General features: G+C 41.7%; 1 protein-coding gene across 10 annotated transcripts in view; it reads left to right on the forward strand.

Annotated features, from left to right (window-relative positions):
- The window catches only part of RNF111 (ring finger protein 111), a 169,222-nt gene that overhangs the window by 36,912 nt on the left and 108,935 nt on the right, over positions 1-23,375 (forward strand). For 4 of the 10 annotated variants that reach the window (XM_008016433.3, XM_008016435.3, XM_008016438.3 and 1 more), the window contains exon 1: positions 20,093-20,482. The exons of 1 other annotated variant lie outside the window; for it this stretch is intronic. The gene's annotated coding sequence lies outside the window, so the exon portion shown is untranslated. Of the gene's footprint in view, positions 1-20,092; positions 20,483-20,549; positions 20,819-23,375 lie in introns of those variants that run through there. 5 more of the 10 variants (XM_038010034.2, XM_038010036.2, XM_038010035.2 and 2 more) reach the window with 4 other exon arrangements.

The following is a 23,375-nucleotide window of genomic DNA, read 5'->3' on the forward strand; positions in this document are numbered from 1 at the left end:
TTTTTGTGTTTTTACTGATTGATGTAGCAGTTACAGTACAAATATTTAACTTAGTCTACCATCAAATAATGTTGAAACATTGCATATACAGTGTAACAATTATGTAACAGCATACTTCCACTTTTTCTCTCCCATTTTTGTCATATGTTTAACTTGAATATGTAATTAATTACACAATATGTTGTTACTAATATTACTTTAGCCAGTAAATTATCTCTTTTTGTTTGTTTGTTTTTGAGACGGAGTCTCGCTCTGTTGCCCAGGCTGGAGTGCAGTGGCCGGATCTCAGCTCACTGCAAGCTCCGCCTCCCGGGTGCACACCATTCTCCTGCCTCAGCCTCCCGAGTAGCTGGGACTACAGGCGCCTGCCACCTCGGGCCCGGCTAGTTTTCTTTGTATTTTTAGTAGAGACGGGGTTTCACCGTGTTAGCCAGGATGGTCTCGATCTCCTGACCTCGTGATCCACCTGTCTCGGCCTCCCAAAGTGCTGGGATTACAGGCTTGAGCCACCACGCCCGGCTAAATTATCTCTTAAAGGGAAAAAAATTAAAACAATCTTTTACATTTATCATCCTATTTACCACATACGATGTTATTTATCTGTTTATGTACACTCAGATTTCCTTCTAGCAACTTTTTCCTTCTCCCTGAAAGATTACTTGAACATTTCCAGTACAGTCACTTTACAGGGGATGACTTATCTGATCTTTCACATGTCAGAATTTTTTTTTAATTTTTCCTTCATTTTTGAGAGAGATTTCTGCCAGGTATAGAATTATTGGTTGACAGACTTTTTTCTTTTAGTACTTTGTCACCCCACTATTACTTGGCTTAAATTGTTTCTTTTCTTTCTTCTTCTTTTTTTCTTTTTCGTTTTGAGATACAGTCTCACCTGTCACCCAGGCTGGAGTGCAGCTCACTGCAGCCTTGACCTCCCCGTGTTCAGGTGATCCTCCTACCTCAGCTTCCCAAAGAGCGGGGCATGAGCCACCATGCTTGGCTAATTTTTAATTTTTTGTAGAGATGGGGTTTTGCCATGTTGCTCAGGCTAGTCTCGAACTCCTGAACTCAAGCAATCTGTCCGCCTCAGCCTTCCAGAGTGCTGGGATTATAAGCATGAACCACTGTGCCTGCCCTTAAATTATTTCTAATGAGTTTTGGGCTGTCCTATATTTTTCTTCTGTATGTCATTTTATTTTTCCTCTTCCTGCTTTAAAGGTTTGTTCATTGTTTTTGGCCAGGTGCAGTGGCTCATGCCTGTAACCCTAGCACTTTGGTAGATCCAACCCTAGCACAAGGGTGGATCCCTTGAGACTGGGAGTTTGAGACCAGCCTGGCCAACATGGTGAAATCCTGTCGCTACTAAAACTACAAAAGTTAGCTAGGATGGTGGCATGCACCTGTAGTCCCAGCTACTTGGGAGGCTGAGGCAGAAGAATCTCTTGAACCTGGGAGGTGGAGGTTTCAGTGAGCTGAGATCGCACCACTGCACTCCAGCCTGGGCGACAGAGTGAGACTCCATCTCAAAAAAAAAAAAAAAAAAAAAAAAAAGGATGTGTTCATTGGTTTTTAGCAATTTCATTATTATGTGCTTTTGTGTGTTTTTCATCATGTATCATTTGCTGAGGGTTCATTGAACTTGTTGGACCTATGAGTTTATATTTTTCATCAAATTTGAAAATTTTCCAGACCATTACTTCTATTTCCTCCTCCTCGTATCTCTATCTGGGACTCCAGTTGTATGTATGCTAGGCTGTGTGATATTTTCTCACTGCTGATTGATAGACTTTCCTTTTTTTGTTTGTTTGCTTTTTGTGTTTTGTTTTTTGAGATGGAGTCTCGCCCTGTCACCCAGGCTGGAGTGCAACGGCGCAATATTGGCTCACTGCAACCTCTGCTTCCCGGGTTCAAACTATTCTCCTGCCTCAGCCTCCTGAGTAGCTGGGATTACAGGCGTGCGCCAACACGCCTGGCTAATTTTTTGTATCTTTAGTAGAGATGGGGTTTCACCATGTTGGCAGGCTGGTCTCGAACTCCTGACATCGTGATCCGCCCACCTCGGCCTCCCAAAGTGCTGGGATTATAGGTGGGAGCCATTGCGCCCGGCCTTGTTTTTGTTTTTAATTCTTTTTTCTCTGTGCTTATTTTGGATAGTTGTGGCTGTTTTGTCTTCAAGTTTACTAATCTTTTATTTGGTAGTGTCTAAACTGCTGGTAATCCCATGTAGGATATTTTATATTTCAGGTATTATGTTTTTTATCTACAGAAATTTGAGTGGGTCTTTTAACCTTTTATTCTATTTTATTTTATTTTGAGACAGGATCTCATTTTGTTGCCCAGGTTGGAGTACAGTGGCATGATCACAGCTTACTGCAGCCTTGATCTCCTGGGCTCAATCAATCCTCCTGTGTCAGCTTCCTGAGTAGCTGGGACTATACACATGCACCACCATGCCTGGCCAATTTTTGTATTTTTTTGTAGAGATGGTCCTGCCATGTTGCCCAGGCTGGTCTTGAACTCCTGGGCTCAAGCAATCTGCCCACCTAGGCCTCCCAAAATGCTGGGATTACAAGCATGAGCTACCATGTCCTGCCCTTTCATTTTATTATTTATGATGCTCATGATTTTCTCTATATACTTGATCAAAAGGAGTACATTTATACAGTTTTAATGTTCTCAATAAATTCCAACATCTGTGTTATTTCTGGCTGTTTCTCTTGATTAATTTTCCCTCTGCTGGATTATAGGTTTTATTTTCCTGCTTCTTTGCATGCATGGTAATCTTGTTTGGACCCCAGGCATTGTGAATTTTACATGCTTGGGTGCTGGATTATTTTTACTGCTTTGTTTGGACTTTATTCTGAGACTTCATTAAGGTACTTGGAATAAGGATCATCTTTTTTTTTTTTTTTTTTTTTGAGATGGAGTATTGCTCTCTTGCCCAGGCTGGAGTGCAGTGGTGCAACCTTGGCTCACTGCAAGCGCCACCTCCCGGTTCTCCTGCCTCAGCCTCCCGAGTAGCTGGGACTACAGGCGCCCGCCACCACGCCCGGCTAATTTTTTGTATTTTTAATAGAGACAGGGTTTCACTGTGTTAGCCAGGATGGTCTCGATCTCCTGACCTCGTGATCCACCCGTCTTGGCCTCCCAAAGTGCTGAGATTACAGGTGTGAACCACCGCGCCCGACCAGGGTCATCTTTTAAAGTCTTGCTTTTACACTTTGTGCAGCTGGGTCCAGACAACCTTTATTTTGGACCTAATTTTGCCTCACTGCTGAGGCAGTACCTTTTTGACAACCTGACTCCATGCCCCCACGTTTGGAGGTCTTTCCTCCCTAGCTGATAGAGAAAAATTATTTACAGCATTGTCTGAGCTCTGGAGATGTTTTGCCTACTCTTTTCTGATGGTTCTTTCCCCTCCTCAGTAGTATACTCACACGTATGTGTAGATCAGTCGCCAGTCAAATTCTGAAGCAGCCCCTCTCCAGTTCTTGCCAGCGTCCCCTCTTTCTCTGTGCAGCTTCCTCTTTCCTGATTGTTTGGCTTACAAATTCTAGCTGCCTGGGCATCTCTGAATCTCTGTTTTATCAACTCATTAAATCTTTGAGGTCCATTTGGATTCCCCTTCTCTCTTTTTTTTTTTTTTTTTTTTTGAGACGGAGTCTGGCTCTGTTGCCCAGGCTGGAGTGCAGTGGCCGCATATCAGCTCACTGCAAGCTCCGCCTCCCGGGTTCACGCCATTCTCCTGCCCCAGCCTCCCAAGTAGCTGGGACTATAGGTGCCCGCCACGTTGCCCGGCTAGTTTTTGTATTTTTTTTAGTAGAGACGGGGTTTCAACGTGTTAGCCAGGATGGTCTCGATCTCCTGACCTTGTGATCCGCCCATCTCGGCCTCCCAAAGTGCTGGGATTACAGGCTTGAGCCACTGCGCCCGGCCTGGACTCCCCTTCTCTATGGCGCAGTCCAGAAGCTCCCTCTGGGCAGTGAAAGGGCTCCTCTTGTTTGTATCCCTTCTCTCAGGATCACTGATTTGTCCTGTTGTCCTGTCTATTGTCCATTTTCTGAAAACTGTTTCAAAATATTTTGTCTGATTTTCTAATTGTTTAAGGTAAAACAATAATTCCCTATTATTCCATCATGGCCGAAAGCAGAAAAATTGAGACTTGGGTTTTTATTTTATTTTAATGTTGTTTTTTTTTTTGAGGTAGAATCTCCCTCTGTCACCGAGGCTGGAGTGCAGTGGTGTGATCTCAGCTCACTGCAACCTCCACCCCCTGGGTTCAAGCGATTCTCCTGCTTCAACCTCCCGAGTAGCTGGGATTACAGGTGCCCGCCATCATGCCTGGCTAATTTTGGCTAATTTGGCTAATGTTGGCTAGGCTGGTCTCGAACTCCTGAACTCAGGTGATCTGCCCGCCTCAGCCTCCCAAAGTGCTCGGATTACAGGCGTGAGCCACCGTGCCCGGCTGAGACCTGGGTTTTTAAAATACTAATTTTGACTTTGCGAAAATTACTTATACTCTCTGATTGTCTTTCCATAAATCTGGATGACAACAGATGAAAAGTATTCAATCTCACTAGGTATCAGGGAAATACAAACTAAAACTTTGAAAATAACGTTTATCTTTAAGATGTAGAAATTGAATGAAATAATACATGTAGAATCATTGACATATAGATGTAAATCCAATTCTATACATCTTAGGTTTGGGATTCCTATTAGACATTCAAGTGGAGATGTAAAATAGGCAGTTGAGCATGTATATCTGGTGCTCACAAGAACAATCTGGGCAAAGAAATAAAGGAGAGCCTAAGACTAAACCTTGAGGGCAGGACATCCAAAGTTAAATTATAGTGGGGAGATCATTTGTACCTACCTTCCCATTGAAGGTCGTATTAAAATTTATAGACTACCTGTAAATATGTCTTTTAAAAATCATAAAACAGCTCATCATTTAGTGAGGAATTACAAGACAAGATATGGGATGTGGGGAACATGTTTGTCCTAGGAATATGACACTCTGAGGAGGCCAATGAGAAACTAAACTGTAGTTTTAGAAGCCGTGCTGGACCGAAGGAATGAGGGCAGATCTATGGTTCCCACCAGGGATGGTGACCCACTCCCATCTTTGGGCAGGGCCAGGAATGTGTGTCCTCTCAGAAAAAGAATATGGATTATGAGCCAGGTGCGGTGGTTCATGCCTTAATCTCAGCACTTTGGGAGGCTGAGGCAGGTGGATTTACTTGAGGTCAGGAGTTCGAGACCAGCCTGGCCAACACGGTGAAACCCTGTCTCTACTAAAAATACAAAAAAATTAGACAGGTGTGGTAGCACGCACCTGTTAGTCCCGGCTACTCGGGAGGCTGAGGCAGGAGGATGGCTTGAACCTGGGAGGTGGAGGTTGCAGTGAGCCGAGATAGCACCATTGCACTCTAGCCTGGGCGACAGAGTGAGACTCTGTCTCAAAAAACAAAACAAAACAAAACAACAACAGAATATACATTATGGCGGTTCCTTCACATCATGTGGTAATGCAGAAAACCACACCGTGGTCCTGCACTGCTGACCACCTTGAGCACCTGGCAGATACAGATATAAACCAAGATGCTTTGTGGAGGAAGTTAACATCATAACAAATCTCAGATAATTTCTATAAATAATATTTCAAGAACAGTTTCCTGAACACAGTGAAAGATAAAGAGGAACACAAAGACACAAGAAGCTGTGAGTCAGAACAGCGGGCAAAACAACAGAAAAAGAATCACAGGGACTCCAGAAAATTATAGACATGGGCTATAAAACAACTATGATTACTGTGTTCAAGGGACAAAATCAAGATAGAAAATTTCAGCAGGAAACTGTGAACTATAAAAAACTGACATAACAGATTTGGGTAAAAAAATTCCAGAAGCAAAAGAATATGAGACCAAATTTTTAAAAATTGGATTAGTAGATTAGTTATAACTGAAGAGAGAATTAGGTGACTGGAATAAAGCTCAGAAGAAGCTATCCAGAATGAAGCAAGGAATAGTTAAACAATACAGTATAAAGGGTAAAAGTATACTAAATACAGTGAGAAGATCTAACATATGCAATTGAAGTTTCAGAAGAAAAAGAGAAAGAATGGATTATAGGTAATATTTTAGATATAATGGTTGATAGTCCACTGTCAAAAAGCCCTACAAAGCCCAAGCAGAATAAATAAAAATATTAATAAATGTCCAACTGGACACATCAAAATGAAACTTTAATAATCAAGACAAAAAGAAAAGTCTTAAAGTAGCCAGAAAAAAAGACGTCAATTTAGAAGCTACACAAGGGCTTCAGAAGACAGTGAAATGATATCTTCAAGGTGCAGTGAGGAAATAACTATCACTCTAGAAATACTTCATTAATGAAGGTGAATTCATACATTTCCAAGAAAAACAAAAGAGAGATATTGTCAATAGCACATAAGCACTTAAGGATATTCTAGGCCAGGTGTGGTGGCTCACTCCTGTAATCCCAGCACTTTGGGAGGCCAAGACAGGTGGATCACCTGAGGTCAGGAGTTTGAGACCAGCTTGACCAACATGGAGAAACCTCATCTCTATTAAAAATACAAAATTAGCAGGGCATGGTAGCACAAGCCTGTAATCCCAGCTACCTGGGAGGCTGAGGCAGGAGAATCGCTTGAACCCAGGAGGCAGAGGTTGCAGTGAGCCGAGATCACGGCATAGAACTTCAGCTTGGGCAACAAGAGTGAAACTCCGTCTCAAAAAAACCAAAAAACAAAAAACGTGTGTGTGTATACATATATATATAAAATATAGAATATCCATATATTCTATAGATTATTCCTCATGCAAAAGGAAAATAATCTTCCATGAAAGATCAGAGATGCAGAAATCAATGAAGACCAAATAAAATGATAATTATGAGGGTAAATCTAAATCATACTGACTGCAAAAACGGGGTATGAAAAACAATAACAGTGTCTTGTGGGGTTTACAATGTTATAGAATTTCAGTAAATGGCCAAAATATCACAAATGGTATGTGTGTGTGTGGAGGGAATATATATAGTAGACATTGTTTTTTTGTTTTTGTTTTTGAGACGGTAGTCTTACTCTGGAGTGCAGTGGCACAATCATTGCTCACTGTAACCTCCACATCCCAGGCTCAAGTGCTCCTCCCACCTCAGCCTCCCAAGTAGCTGGGACTACAGGTACGCACAACCATGCCCAGCTAATTTTAAAATTATTTGTAGAGACAGGATTTCACCATGTTGCCCAGGCTGATCTTGAACTCCTGGACTCAAGTGATCCACTTGCCTTGGCCTCCCAAAGTGCTAGGATTACAGGCATGAGCCACCATGCCCAGCTGGTAAATATCTTTAAGCTATTTATGGATTCTAGATCAAGAGGGTATTAAAGGTAACAATACTAGATTTTAATAGGTAAGGATGAATGTGGTAATTGCTAAGGCAATCATTAAAAGAATAAAACAGACTATAACTGCCATGAGATGCAGTTATATTTAACCACATATAATTAAACAGACAGACAATAATAAGTGTTGACAAGGATATGGAGAAATTGGAATCGTTATATAATGCTGATGGGAATGTAAAATGGTGCAGTGCAGCCACTGTGGATCACAGTTTGGTAGTTCCTCAAAAAGATAGTCATAGAATTACCATTTGACCCAGCAATTGCACTCCTAGGTGTATACCCTTAAGAAATGAAAACAGGGACTCAAACAGATACCTGTACACGAATGCTTATAGCAGCATTATTTATGATCAAAATATGGAAGCTTGAGTGTCCATCAATGGGTGAATGAATACATGATTTTAGAATTTTAGAATTCCTTTTCAGTTTTGGGAAATTTTTATTTCTTTTATAATTTCTTTTTTCCTTTTCTTTGTTCTCCCTTTGAAGAAATTTTATTATACTTTTTTTTTCTTTTAAACGAGATACGGCTCTCTCTGTGTTGCCCAGGCTGGCCTCAAACTCCTGGGCTCAAGGAATCCTCCTTGATTATAGGTGTGTGTATCTTGCTTCTATTAGATATTTTACTTCTAGGGTTGGTCTCCTATATCTCTTATCTTTTCCTTCATCTTTATTTTTCTTTTTGTCTTACATGCTGGAATATTTTCTTTCTTTTATCTTTCAACCCTTCTATTAAATTTTAACCCTTCTATTGAATTTTAATTTCAGGAATAGTATTTTAATTTTTAAAGATTCTTTCTTCCTTTTTAAAAAATAACATCCTTTTCCTATTGTAAGAATGCAGTATCATTTTTAATTTCTGAGGATATTAGCGAGCTTAAAATATTTTCCCTCTTATGTTTGTTGAATTATCTCCATTCTCTATTGTCATTTAAAAAACGTTTATCGGCTGGGCACAGTGGCTCATGCCTGTAATCCCAGCACTTTGGGAGGCCGAGGCAGGCGAATCACCTGAAGTCAGGAGTTCAAGACCAGCCTGGCCAACATGGTGAAATCCTGTCTCTACTAGAAATACAAAAATTAGCCGGACGTGGTGGTGTGCACCTGTAGTCCTAGGTACTCAGGAGACTGAGGCAGGAGGATCACTTCAACCTGGGAAGCGGAAGCTGCAATGGGCCAAGATTGAACCCCTGCACTCCAACCTGGCAACAGAGAGAGACTCCGTGCCAACAGAGTGAGACTCCATACCAACAGAGTGAGACTCGGTCTCAAAAAACAAAAACAAACAATAAAAAAAAAAGTTTATCTTGGACTCTTTCGTGTTATAGGTTTTCTGCAAATATCTGGCATTTCTGGATTGGTTTGTTTGTGTTTGAGATGGAGTCCCACTGTGCCGCCCAGGCTGGAATGCAGTGGCACGATCTCACCTCACCGAACCTCCATCTTCCAGGCTTAAGCAATCCAGAGCCTCAGCCTCCTAAGTAGTTGGGAACACAGACACACACCACCACACCCAACTAATTTTTTGTATTTTTGGTAGAGGCTGGTCTCGAATTCCTGAGTGATTTGCCCACGTCATCCTCTCAAAGTGCTAGTGTTACAGGCGTGAGCCACAGCACCCGGCCCAACATTTCTTAATTTAATTCTTTTTTGTAGAGATGGGGTCTCGCTACGTTGCCCAAGCCAGTCTTAAATTCCTGGGCTCTAGCGATTCTCCCACCTCAGCCTCACAAAGTGTTGGGATTACAGGCATGAGCCACCGTGCTCAGACCTATCTGGCATTTCTTGGTTGTCAATAAATGTATTTTTAAACATAGTGCATTAATGAAAACTAAATGTGGCTGGGCGCGGTAGCTTACACCTGTAATCCCAACACTTTAGGAGGCCGAGGTAGGTGGATCACTTGAGGCCAGGAGTTCAAGACCAGCCTTGACAACATAGCGAAACCCCGTCTCTACTAAAAATACAAAAATTAGCTGGGCATGGTGGTGCACACCTGTAATCTCTGCTACTCGGAAGGCTGAGGCAGGAGAGTTGCTTGAACCCGGGAGGTGGAGTTTGCAATGAGCCGAGGTGGTGCCACTGCACTCCAGCCTGGGTGACAGAGGAAGACATTGTCTCAAAAAAAAACCAAAACCAAAACCAAGAAAACCCTAAGTGTGATGTCTGTGTGGAAGGGTGCTGCCTACCGCCAGGCATGTGTGGGCAAGTGGGGCCTATACATCTTAGAATGTGAAGTATTTATCGCTGCCTGTCTCACCAGCTGTTCTGGTTCTTCTCAACTATCTCAATCTGTTTCTTTACAGAACTCCCTACTCCTGTTTTTAGCCTAGGACTTAAAGGCCTAGATGCCACATTTTCTTTACGTGGTGAGAGAGTGGTGAAAAAGTTTCACTGGACTGTGCCCAGAGAGACTTACGATTTATCTCTTCCGGTTTCATTTCTACGTTTTACTCTTAACCTCGCTTGCCTTTGGCTCGAGTCCGTAGTTTGTCTTGTATTCTGCAAAGCACAGCAGCTTGCTTGTTGGTGCAGCCTTGTTTGACAGTAGTTAATGGTGTAGCTTTTTTGTTGTTGTTGTTGTTGTTGTTGTTGTTTTGAGACGAAGTCTCGCTCTGTCTCCCAGGCTGGAGTGCAGTGGTCGGATCTCAGCTCACTGCAAGCTCCGCCTCCCGGGTTTACGCCATTCTCCTGCCTCAGACTCCCGAGTAGCTGGGACTACAGGCGCCCGCCACCTCGCCCGGCTAGTTTTTTGTATTTTTTAGTAGAGACGGGGTTTCACCGTGTTAGCCACGATGGTCTCGATCTCCTGACCTCGTGATCCGCCCGTCTCGGCCTCCCAAAGTGCTGGGATTACAGGCTTGAGCCACCGCGCCCGGCCATGTTGTTGTTGTTTTGAGATAGAGTCTCGCTCTTTTTGCCCAGGCTGGAGTGCAATGGCTTCATTTTGGCTCACTGCAGCCTCCGCCTGCCGGGTTCAAGCGATTCTCCTGGCTCAGTCCCCTGAGTAACTGGGACTATAAGCGTGCACCACTACACCTGGCTAATTTTGTATTTTTAGTAGAGACGGAATTTCATCATGTTAGTCAGGCTGGTCTTGAACTTCCCACCTCAGGTGATTCGCCGGCCTCGGGTCCCAAAGTGCTGGGATTACAGGCGTGAGCCACCCTGCCCGGTCGGGTGTAGCCTTTTTACTTTGCTATAACAATCACTAGTCCTCTGATTTTTATCTTCTAGATATTAGGTGGAATAACTTGCTTGCTAATGACCTTCTCCCATTTTCTTGTTTTTGTTTTGTACGTTTTTAATTCCTTTCTCATTTGTCAGTGTGATGTTGGGATGATAAATACCTGTGGCCAGTCTAGTCCGTTATCTTCTACTGAAAAAGAAAATTTCATTACATAAAATAATATTTGCTGTATGAAGATTATCTTAAATGTACATCTTTGAGAAAAAAATGCTAGAGCTTTACAGGTTTTGCAAAATGTTCTTGATGTTGAGATGTTTAAGCAATTTTGATTCAGTAGGTGGCACTCTTTCCTAGTTTAACTCAATTCTAAATTAGTGAACAGTTTGAAATAGATTTTTCTTATCTGTGTAATTTAAATAGATTGAGTTTCAGAGTTTCGTGATCATCAACCTTAATCACTTGATATTTTCAGAATTTAAAAATACTTAAGCAAATTTTAAAATTAAGATATTAAGCTAAAATCTCGAATCTTTACAAATTTCTATTGCATAATAGTGACTTACGTTCTGTCAAAAGTCAGAAATAATTACAATCTTACCAGAAGCCCTGACTACTAAAGGTGTTTGAATTCAAGTTGTCAAATAACTTTTTAAAATTTGCTTTTAGCCCATGGGCACTTTCATTTTATTCTCTTTCTTCTTCTTCTATATCTTTATATCTGAATAGTCCCCCAATATATCAGTGTTTTTAATGTGCTCTGTAATATTTTCTTTTCTTTCTTTTTTTTGAAACATGGTCTCACTGTGTTGCTCTGGCTGGAGTGTAGTGGCTATTCAGTCACGTTCATAGCACATTGCAACTCTCAGTACCTGGGCTCCAATGATCCTCCTGCCTCAGCCTCCTGAGAACAATGTACTATATAATGCGTGTTTTTTTTTTTTTTTTGGTTTTTTGTTTTGTTTTGTTTTGTTTTGTTTTTGAGAAGGAGTTTCGCTCTTGTTGCCCAGGCTGGAGTGCAATGGCATGATCTCAGCTCACAGCAACCTCCGCCTCACGGGTTCAAGTCATTCTCCTGCCTCAGCCTCCAGAGTAGTTGGGATTACAGGCATGCACCACCACGCCCGGTAAATTTTGTATTTTTAGTAGAGATGGGGTTTCTCCATGTTGGTCAGGCTGGTCTCGAACTCTGGACCTCAGGTGATCCGCCCTCCTCCGCCTCCCAAAGTGCTGAGATTACAGGCGTGAGCCACCACGCCCGGCCGTACTATGTAATCTTTTAATTAAACAAAGCACAGTCTCTGCAATCCTGTAACTTAAAATCATAATCAAGTATTAGTTTGTGCAATTAAAACCAATACTAATGTAGTTTAGAGAAACTTTTAAATGCTTTTGGAAAACTTTGCATGATCTGTAAATAATAACAAGCAAATGCATCACAGTGTCTTTACTTCCTGTTCTGAATTTGCAACTAAGTAGCCAGTATGTAAATCACACTTGAAATTGTAATATAGGGTTCTCATAAATCTACTTAGGTCTGAAGCAAAGTATGAAATGTTAGAACTTTAAGGCACTTTGGAGGTTATCCAGGCTAACTTTTCAATGATCAGAAACTTGTGATTTTTTTTTTTTTTTTTTTTTGAGATGGGTCCCACTCTGTCACCCAGGCTGGAGTGCAGTGACATGTTCACAGTTCACTGCAGCCTAAATCTCCCACGCTCAAGTGATTATCCTGTTTTAGCCTCCTGAGTAGCTGGGACTACAGGCACATGCCATAATATCCAGCTAATTTTTTTGGATTTTTAGTAGGGATGGGGCCTCACTATTTTGCCCAGGCCAGTCTTGAACTCCTAGGTTCAAGTGATTGCCCCAACTTAGCCTCCTAAAGCATTTAAATTACAGATGTGAGCCACTGCACCTGGCCAGAAACTTGTAATTGTTAAAAAAAAAAAAAAAAAAAAAAAATTGCTAATAGAGGTGAGCGCATTAAAAATTCTGAATTTTAAAAACAGCATTGCAAAAGCATTTCAAGAGTTAACAACTTAATGAAAATGCCTACTGGTAAACCTATGACTAACTTTGACCAAGCGTATAAAAATACTGGTAATTAACAGACTAAACTATTTCTGAGAATTGTTACCAGTCAGTTGGAACTCCTCACTTGGGATTCTAGGCTTACATCACCAATGGTGGATGGTAGCTTTCACTTTCATTTTTCTACTCTTTTATCATAAAAATATACTGTGAAAGAATGAGATATCCTCAGACATGCCCAGAATTTGGCTGATAACCAGAAACTTATCAGAATATTTGAAGTTTTGCTCATCTGCAAAATTCCAGGCATTCTGTTTCCCCTGGTTAGTCCATAATTTGTTACCTCTGATTTTTAGAAAGAGTCACAGAGATAGTATTAGTTATTGATATTTCTTCTTCTTCTTTTTTTTTTTTTTTTTCTGACAGTCTTGCTCTGTTTGTCATGATCTCGGCTCACTGCAACCTCCACCTCCCGGGTTCAAGCAATTCTCCTGCCTCAGCCTCCCAAGTAGCTGGAATTATAGGCGTGTGCCATCACACCTGGCTAATTTTTTTTTTTTTTTTTTATGGAGTCTCACTCTTTTGCCCAGGCTCGAGTGCAGTGGCGCAATCTCGGCTCACTGCAACCTCTGCCTCCTGGGTTCAAGCAATTCTCCTGCCTCAGCCTCCTGAGTAGCTGGGACTACAGGCGTCCGCCAGCACGCCAAGCTAATTTTTGTAGTTTTAGTAGAGATGGGGTTTCACCATGTTGGTCAGGCTGGTCTCGAACCCCTGACCTCGTGATCCACCCACCTCGGCCTCCCAAAGTGCTGGGATTACAGGCGTGAGCCACCGCGCTCGGCCCGGCTAATGTTTTTGTATTTTTAGTAGAGACAGGGGTTCTCCATGTTGGCCAGCCTGGTCTTGAACTCCCAGCCTCAGGTAATCCACCCACCTCGGCCTCCCAAATTGCTGGGATTACAGGCATAAGCCACCGTGCCCGGCCTCTCGATATTTCAAATATATCTTGAAAGTTGCCTTCCAAAGACAAATGGAAATTTTTCAATTGGTAAGTACTCATCATAAGTGTATATTGTCTTTTGAGGTTATTCTACTAAATAGCTCTTCAATTTTTCAGAATCTATGATTGCATTGATTGCAAAACAGTTTAGTAGTAGGATAAAGGGCTGTGTCTAATCACTATCTTTTCTATCTGTTTCTTTTTTTTTTTTTTTTTTTGAAAATTGTAGGGCCGGGCGCGGTGGCTCAAGCCTGTAATCCCAGCACTTTGGGAGGCCGAGACGGGCGGATCACGAGGTCAGGAGATCGAGACCATCCTGACTAACATGGTGAAACCCCGTCTCCACTAAAAAAAAAACACAAAAAAACTAGCCGGGGGAGATGGCGGGCGCCTGTAGTCCCAGCTACTCCAGAGGCTGAGGCAGGAGAATGGCGTGAACCTGGGAGGTGGAGCTTGCATTGAGCCGAGATTGTGCCATGGCACTCCAGCCTGGGCGACAGAGCGAGACTCCATCTCAAAAAAAAAAAAAAGAAAAAGAAAATTGTAGTATTCTTTTTTTATTATTATTATTATTATACTTTAAGTTCTAGGGTACATGTGCATAACGTGCAGGTTTGTTACATATGTATACTTGTGCCATGTTGGTGTGCTGCACGCATCAACTCGTCAGCACCTATCAACTCGTCATTTACATCAGGCATAACTCCCAATGCAATCCCTCCCCCTCCCCCCCTCCCCCCTCCCCCCCTCCCCATGATAGGCCCCGGTGTGTGATGTTCCTCTTCCCGAGTCCAAGTGATCTCATTGTTCAGTTCCCACCTATGAGTGAGAACATGCAGTGTTTGGTTTTCTGTTCTTGTGATAGTTTGCTAAGAATGATGGTTTCCAGCTGCATCCATGTCCCTACAAAGGACAAAAACTCATCCTTTTTTATGGCTGCATAGTATTCCATGGTGTATATGTGCCACATTTTCTTAATCCAGTCTGTCACTGATGGACATTTGGGTTGATTCCAAGTCTTTGCTATTGTGAATAGTGCCCCAGTAAACATACGTGTGCATGTGTCTTTATAGCAGCGTGATTTATAATCCTTTGGGTATATACCCAGTAATGGGATGGCTGGGTCATATGGTACATCTAGTTCTAGATCCTTGAGGAATCGCCATACTGTTTTCCATAATGGTTGAACTAGTTTACAATCCCACCAACAGTGTAAAAGTGTTCCTATTTCTCCACATCCTCTCCAGCACCTGTTGTTTCCTGACTTTTGAATGATCGCCATTCTAACTGGTGTGAGATGGTATCTCATTGTGGTTTTGATTTGCATTTCTCTGATGGCCAGTGATGATGAGCATTTTTTCATGTGTCTGTTGGCTGTATGGATATCTTCTTTTGAGAAATGTCTGTTCATATCCTTCACCCACTTTTTGATGGGGTTGTTTGTTTTTTTCTTGTAAATTTGTTTGAGTTCTTTGTAGGTTCTAGATATTAGCCCTTTGTCAGATGAGTAGATTGCAAAAATTTTCTCCCATTCTGTAGGTTGCCTGTTCACTCTGATGGTAGTTTCTTTTGCTGTGCAGAAGCTCTTTAGTTTAATCAGATCCCATTTGTCAATTTTGGCTTTTGCTGTCGTTGCTTTTGGTGTTTTAGACATGAAGTCTTTGCCCATGCCTATGTCCTGAATGGTATGTGTAATAAAGATTATACAGTACTATATGTAGTATATGCTACATATATAATCTTTAAAAATAGTTTCTTTCCAATCACATAGCCTGAAATCATTTTTTATCTAGATATGTATTTTTTGAGGTGAAGTCTTGTTCTGTTGCCCTGGCTGGAGTGCAGTGGCACAATCTCGGCTCACGGCAACCTCCGCCTCCTGGGTTCAAGCAATTTGCCTGCCTCAGCCTCTCGAGTAGCTGGGATTATAGGTGCCCACCACCACGTCCGGCTAATTTTTGTATTTTTAGTAGACATGAGGTTTCACTATGTTGGCCAGGTTGGTCTCCAACTCTTGTCCTCAGGTGATCGCCCTTTCCAGCCTCCCAAAGTGCTGGAATTACAAGGATGAGCCACCGCACCCAGCACATGCAGAAAATTTTAATAAGGAGCTGTACTACCTCAACTAAATCAATAGTTATGAAGTCTATAGCATTTTTCATTCAGTTTCAAGTTCCAGTGATATCTTCACATGCCAAGAAGAAAATAAAATATTCTGAATCACGAAGTGTTCTGACTAGTTCATCTCTGAGATCCTTTTAATTATTTCCAAAGCTTTACATCTGAGGAAATAGTTCACGAAATACTTTCAAGAATTTCCCAAGATCTTCCTAACTCTTGCATTAAATCTTCAAACTTTTCTCCATTTCTTCCAAAGAGCTCACAAAGCTGACCATATAATTAATTACTCTAACTAGCAGACTTTATATAGTTATGAAGTATGCAGTGGATGACGGGCATACCAGTCTTTCCTTCTGACTTTGGTAGTTTGTAGAAATTTTCTTATTCCCTTTGATTGCAGGTGTCTCACTAATTCAGCCCAGTATTTCCATGTTTAGACCAAACTCCCCAAATTCCTGCCAGGCAGATAGTTAGATACTGCTGGCCCATATATGCAGACTAATTTGGTAAACATTATTTGGCTGCAGTTTTAGGAAAGCAGAATTTGGTTTGCAGTGCATTTGGATAACCTTGATCTCTCCACAAGTGAGTAAAATTCATTTTCAGATATTTAAAGTGATTTAAGGATTTCTGGTTTCTTGTGGCAAAATTGAGATTAGAATTCCATTCTTCTTATTCAGTACAGTTCAATACATGTTTATTGAGTGCTATTTTTCTACTAAAGAGAGACATTTTCTCTGATTTTAAGTTTTGAGACAGGTATATATGTAAATAATCGTAATACTTAGATGCATGTATAAAGATTGAAGACAGTACTAAAACTGGAGTGATTAAGTCCATTTCAAGGGGTGGGAAGAGAGGTAAGGAAATGCTTCATGGAAGAGGGCTTGGAGCAATGGATAAGAATTTGTTACGCAGGTAAAGCATGGGTGGCAAATGTGGAGAAGGGGGGTGAATTTTGAGACAGAAGGAACTGTGCAAAGGCAGAGAGATGGAAAAAGACATATATCTAGAAGAATATGGAGTTAAGATCGGGTGAGTCTTGAACCTTGTTTGTATTCTGAAGGGTAAGAAACAGTAGAAAAAGAGAGAGGAAAGATAATGGAAATAAAGAGATGCTCACTTGAGGAACGTTCCCATGGAGGCAGAGGAAATGAGATACAAAGCTCACATGGAAGAATTAGCCTTGGATAGGAGAAAGGATAGCCTTTCCACTGAAACACGTGAGAGGAAAGAAGTGATTGTACAAATGCAATTGGGTGTGTTAGCTTCATGGGGAAAATTGATAGTTATGTAGGAAGAGTATATATATTTATTTATATTTTTTTTTTTTCGTGGAGAACTACAAGAAGCTTGAGAAGTCCACTGAGGTCCAGGAAGGGTCAGGGGACAGGATGGGAGCTAGGGGTGGTATGAAGTGGTACTGAAGAATCTGGATTTTGAAGGGCTTCATTTGCTAAGGATTTTATGCTAAGGATTTTAACTTGAAGGTGATGGAAGGTCATTTAAATATTTTAAGCAACTTAATGTCTAATCAGTTTCTGCCATACTCTAACTGTGGCTTAAGGTTGAGTTTGGGGTGGGGTGGTGACAGTGGTGGAAGCAGAAGCATAGAAATCAGAAAGTTGTTATGTGTGTAATTCAGGTGAGAGCTGCCTCTTATCCCTACAATCTACCATTATTCCTCTAAATACAACTGCAAAACACCTGTCCTTTCAACCTCACTTCTCTTCTGCTCTGGGCTTTGATTTGTTGCCCTTTTTGCCATTATGTTAGTGACTGTTCTGATTTTTTAAATCTCTTCTAGTCACTCTGCACCCAGCGTTTTCCAAAGCTCACATCTTAGTAGATGGCCCCACCTCATGTTTCATAAGGAAGTCAAGTTCATTCAATGAACAAGCCCTCAATTTGCCCCCTGAAGCTAACATACCTAAATTGCAGTCTTCTTCCTTCTCATCTGTTTCAGTGGAAAGGCTGTGCCTTCTCCTATCCAAGGCTAACTTTCCATCTGAGCTTTAAATCTCATTTCCTCTCACTCTGTAGGTATTTTTCTCCATTGAGCGTCCCTTTATTTTCTTTATCTTTCCGCTCTTTTTTTCTGCTGACTCTTTTCCTTCAGCATCCCAACAGGGTTCAAGCCCTCACCCTTTTATTTCATCTGGGGTTTCTCAACTGCACTATTAACATTTTGGGCCAAAGAATTCTTTGTTGCGTAGAGGCCAGCATCCCTAGCCTCTATCTTAGTGGATAGATGCCAGTAGCCACACCCCTCCTCCCTGAGTTGTAACAACCAACAGTCTCCGGATGTTGCTAAATCATCCCAGCTTCAGAACCACTGATTTAACCCCATATATCCAAAATATTATTTCAACATATAATAAATATTAAAAAGTACTGAGATTTTTAAGTCTTTTTTTTTTGTATTGTACCTTTGAAATTTGATATGGATTTTTCACTTAAAGCACTTCTCAATTTGTACTAGTCACTTTTTTCTTTTTTCTTTTCTTTTTTTTTTTTTTCTTTTTGAAGAAGGGAGATGGAAAAGGAAAAGGGGAGGGGAGAGGGAGAACAGGAGGGGGTCTAGCCACATTTTAAATGCTCAGCAGCCACATGTGGCTGGTGTCTACCTAATTGAAAAGCACAGGTCAAAAGCTTTAGGAAAAAGGTTAGAGCTGGAAATACAGGTTTGAGAAGTCATGAGATAGTAACAGTTAAAACCATAGGGGAAGATAAGATAGTCCGGGCAAAATTCTACATTTAAGAGTGAGAAAATAGGAGGATTGAGGAAAATCCTAATCAAATGCTCTTTTAGTTTCCCCACCCAGTCTGCTTTCCTCGATTATTATTGTAATTTTAAAATCATTTGTGTTTTCTTTTTTCTTTTTTTTTTTTTTTTAATTGAGATGGAGTCTCACTCTGTCACCCAGGCTGGAGTGCAGTGGCACAATCGTGAGCTCACTGCAACCTCCACCTCCCAGGTCCAAGCGATTCTGCTGCCTCAGCCTCCCGAGTAGCTGGGGTTACAGGCACCCGCCACGACGCCCGGCTAATTTTTTTGTATTTTTAGTAGAGACGGGGTTTCACCGTGTTAGCCAGGATGGTCTCCATCTCCTGATCCGCCCACCTTGGCCTCCCAAAGTGCTGGGATTACAGGCGTAAGCCACCGCGCCAGGCCTTTTTTTTTTTTTTTTTCTTGGAGACGGAGTCTCCCTCTGTCACCTGGGCTGGAGTGCAAGGCTTGATCGTGGCTCACTGCAACCTCCACCATGCTGGATCAAGCGATTCTCCTGCCTCAGCCTCCCGAGTAGCCGGGATTACAGGCGTGCGCCACCACACCAGGCTAATTTTTGTATTTTTAGCGGAGAAGGAGTTTCACCATGTTGGCCAGGCTGGTCTTGAACTCCTGACCTCAGGTAATCCACCCGCCTCGGCCTTCCAAAGTGCTGGGATTACAGGCATGAGCCACCGCGCCTGGCCAAAATCATTTCTTTGCTGAACGATGTGAAGAATATGAGTGAACAAAAAAAGTACTGAAAAAGATGAGTTGATGGCAAAGGGAGAGAATTAATGTTTAGTGCACACTTAAGTGGCGAGTAATGTTCAGAGCATTATATAAACTGTCTCATTTAATCTAACAAGAACCTTTTGAGGTCAATACGTTTTCCCAATTTATAGAGGAGGAAACTAAGATTTATAAGGATCTCATGAATCAGAGAACTCTTAAGTGGCATCACTGGACTTTCGAAAGGAAGTCTGCCTGATGGACTCTAAGGCTCATCCTCTCTCTATCCTCCTAATGCATATAATGACGCATTTGTTATCTACTGACTTTTATAAAACAAACAAGGAGGCTTATGCGATTGTACAGCCCGAGTTCGCAGGAGGTATCTGTTACCACTTTTGATCTGATTCCGGAAGCATTAACAGTGAGGTGCCATGATCTTTATGTAATTAGCGCATATGATATGGGTATCATTTGTTGTGAAAGACACTAACTCATGACGTTTTTGTTTACGTGTATCTGGTAGATATAGTAATTTCTGTAGTTAATTTTTAGTTACGAAAAAATGAACCAAGATGTAGTCAAGATTTGGCTTAAATGTTGAACGCATAATTACCAAAGAAAATTAAATAATGAGCTTTGTGACACCTTTCAGTTTCGCCAACAGACTGATAAAACCAGTACAAAGGGGGAGGGCCGGGACCGAGGGGGCGGGACGGTGAGAAACGGGAATCGAGCAAGCGCAGAAACAAACAGATGTTAATGGAGGCGTGAAGGCTACTGCGCTCTCACTTTCCGAACTGTCGTAAAGGCCCCTAGTGTCGTGCTCTCCTCGGTAGGGGAGGAATTGGTTAGGCGGCGGCGGCGGCGGTAGGGGAGCAGCGGCAGTGGCGGCGACGGCGAGGAGGTGTTCGGTCTGCGCAGCGTAGAAACGCCCGCAGCTTCAGAGAAGGAGTTCTTGTGGGACCAAATTAGGCATTCTGAACCCACGCCGGCTTAGCTGGGCCGAGTCCAGGCGCTGCCGCACGTACAGTTTTGGTGGCGGTGACAGACACTGCTCTTGACTCTAGGGGCCTGTTAGGCCGACGTCTGAGGCGCAGATCGCTGGTTCTCGACGCATTACTCTTTACGCCTTACATTTCTGTCTTCCTTCCTGGGTCAGTGATTCCCGGACCCTGGAAGAGAAGAGGGTGGCTAATGATTAAGGTGAGGGGAACAGGGGGGAGGGGATCCATTGGAGGCCGCGCGTGCGCGCAACGGGGGAGGGGCCGGCCTGGAGGGGAGAAAGAGGAAGGGCTGCGGCCGCGGAAGGCTGGGGTCGGCGACCGGCCGGTTATCTCTGGCTCAGTGGTGATTTAGGGTCTGGGTCTCCGCAGACGATTTGTGTTTGGGCAAGGCTTACGTCTACCGACACACCCACAGCCTACAGTGAGGAAGTGTGGGTGAGGGGATTTCTCTCCCTCTTCCGACTCTGCCTAGAGTCTCAGGATGGGGGCTGAGGACCGAGGCGTAGGAGTGCGATTTGACAATGGAGTGATGAAGGTAACCCGGACCCGGGGAGTTGGAGGGCGCTAAGTCAGCCCTGACGGCTAGGGAGCCGCCTGCTGCTGCTGTGATCAAGGAAACGTAGTCCGCGGAACAGCTGAAATACAGACGCGTCTGATTTTGTATGGAGTTGGCTTGTTGGTCATTTAAAAAGAAGCTGAATGTTTTTACTATTGTCCTTAGATAATTTATCAGAGACAGTGTCAGTGCTGTAGTGGGAATATCTGTTCAGTGCAGCAGAAAGAGATTTGTCACAACAGTTCTTAAATAGGTTATAGTAGATGTTTACAGAGGGTATTTCTTAACCCAAGTGTAAGTTTTGATTATTCAAAAAATACCAGGAAGTATAGGGTATTCATTTAATTTGTTCATGTGTGTAGTGTGGGGTGACTCCATTGTATTGTTGTAAGCGTTCCTGTTTTTTGATTTATGTGCGGCATTAATTTAGAATTCTCTTGAATGGTAAGATGCCAACTGACATAGACTACGTTTTGTAGGAGTTCCTGTAGCTTTTGAACCTGACAATCTAAACTTTATTTCATTTGGTATTTTATTTATAGTTTTCTTGTTTTAGGGGTCTCTTCAACTAAAAAGAACAAACTGGGAAAAGATAAGCTAAGGTTCCATTTCCTTTCGCATTTTTGTTTTGTGTGTGTGTGTGTGTATGTGTGATGCTTGTAAATGCCTGAATGTGATTTTGAGATTACCATACACAAGTTCTGTAACACTAGACTTAGCTTTATTACAGTAAAGATACACCTTTTGATCGTTTGTTACTGTATGTATTTTTGTAAAAGTCTTCATGTCAATATAAGCCACATTGTTTCACCCTAGTCTGGTTATGTTTGTGAGGTAAAACAGATGGATAAGAAGGAGGTCCTTTTACTTTTAAAATAATTTTAAGTTGATTTTTTTTAAAAGCCTTGATTTATCTTATTTTGGACACTTTCTTGCCATTTAACCTTGGACAAATGACTTTATCATCTCTCTCCTGCTCATTTGTTTGTGACCAAAGATTCACAATAGTATTCTAAGAATTGATGAGGGTGTTTGTAAATTGGTCTAAATAATATTATAGGAAAAAGTAGGAAGAGTGAGTCTCCCCTTATCACGAGTGCTATATCATGTGCAGATCCTTCTGTCACTTTTTAACTTTTGTTTGGTGTCTGTTGGCCACATGTTTGCTAGTTATTTCACCTGACATAGAATTGGTTTTTAAAGAAAGATGTAAACAAAGTGACTCCATTTTGGTGAAAAATGCATTACAACAGAGGTTACACCTTAACGAATTTCACTGTGGTACTCCGTTTCTACAGATTATTGAGAGAGAGCTATTCTGATGTTTAAGAGAACAGCACCTTGCTTGTATAAAGCTAAGGTATACTCATTTAGCAGATACTCCTAGTTATTTTACTTTAAAATAAAAAATATAAAAGAAACTAATTGAATCAAACCGTTTAGATTTTTAGATGCTTTTGTTGTTGTTGTTGTTATAATTTAAAGAGGGGTTTCTGTATCATGCTTTACTTGAGGCATACTTATGTGCCCTTCTTTTGCCTTTTTCTCCCCTTTTGGGCTAAGACTTCAGTAGGAAATAAAAGAGACTATCTGAAAAATGATAGAAGTTAAAATATGTTATAACCTGACATTAACATTCTATGGGTAACATTATCTTATGAAATAATATAGGACTAGAGACAGAAGATTTAGATTTTAGATCTATCTTTGCTTGCTATACATTAGATCTCCGAGTTTATTGTTAACCCTCCTTGGGCTTCAGGTCTCTCTGTTTAAGTGAGAATTGTAGAATAGATAACTGGTTTTCTCTAGGTCCCAAATCTAACGGTTTGTATATCTAGTTAGGTTTTGGTATTCGTTGTTTTATTCGTCGTAATCGAATCCCCGGAAAGAAATGCTATACAGAAAGCATCAATTTCCTCATGAAATGTGTGTGTGTAAAACCTATGATGAAACTGAGGGCCAGGTGTGGTGGCTGACCCCTGTAATCCCAGCACTTTGGGAGGCCAAAGCGAGTGGATCACTTGAGGTCAGGAGTTCGAGACCACACTGGCCAAAATGGTGAAACCCCATCTCTACTGAAAATACGAAAAATTAGCCAAGCTTAGTGGTGTGTGCCTGTAGTTCCAGCTGCTTGGGAAGCTGAGGCAGGAGAATGGCTTAAACCTGGGAGGCGGAGGTTGCAGTAAGCTGGGATCCTGCCACTCGCTGCACTCCAGCTTGGGCAACAGGGCGAGACTGTTTCTCAAAACAAACAAACAAACAATGATTGTTGTTCCACATATTATTGTTATTGTTGTCCCATTGTAGATATTAATTACTCAAGCTTTAATAGCTTTCAGATGGTACTAAAAATGAAATTTTTTATTACTCCTGGTAACATTTTAAAAATCATCCTGAATAATTTGTTTTTCTTTCAGAAACCTGTAATTATTGTTCAGTAAAAGTCCACAATTACATTTGGATGTCTTATACTTCTGTTTGCTTCTTTCCTACATCCTACAGATTCTTGGTAACAGCTGGCTCAGGTTTCTAC

Source organism: Chlorocebus sabaeus, chromosome 26, assembly GCF_047675955.1.
Source record: "Chlorocebus sabaeus isolate Y175 chromosome 26, mChlSab1.0.hap1, whole genome shotgun sequence".
Lineage (NCBI taxonomy): Eukaryota > Metazoa > Chordata > Mammalia > Primates > Cercopithecidae > Chlorocebus > Chlorocebus sabaeus.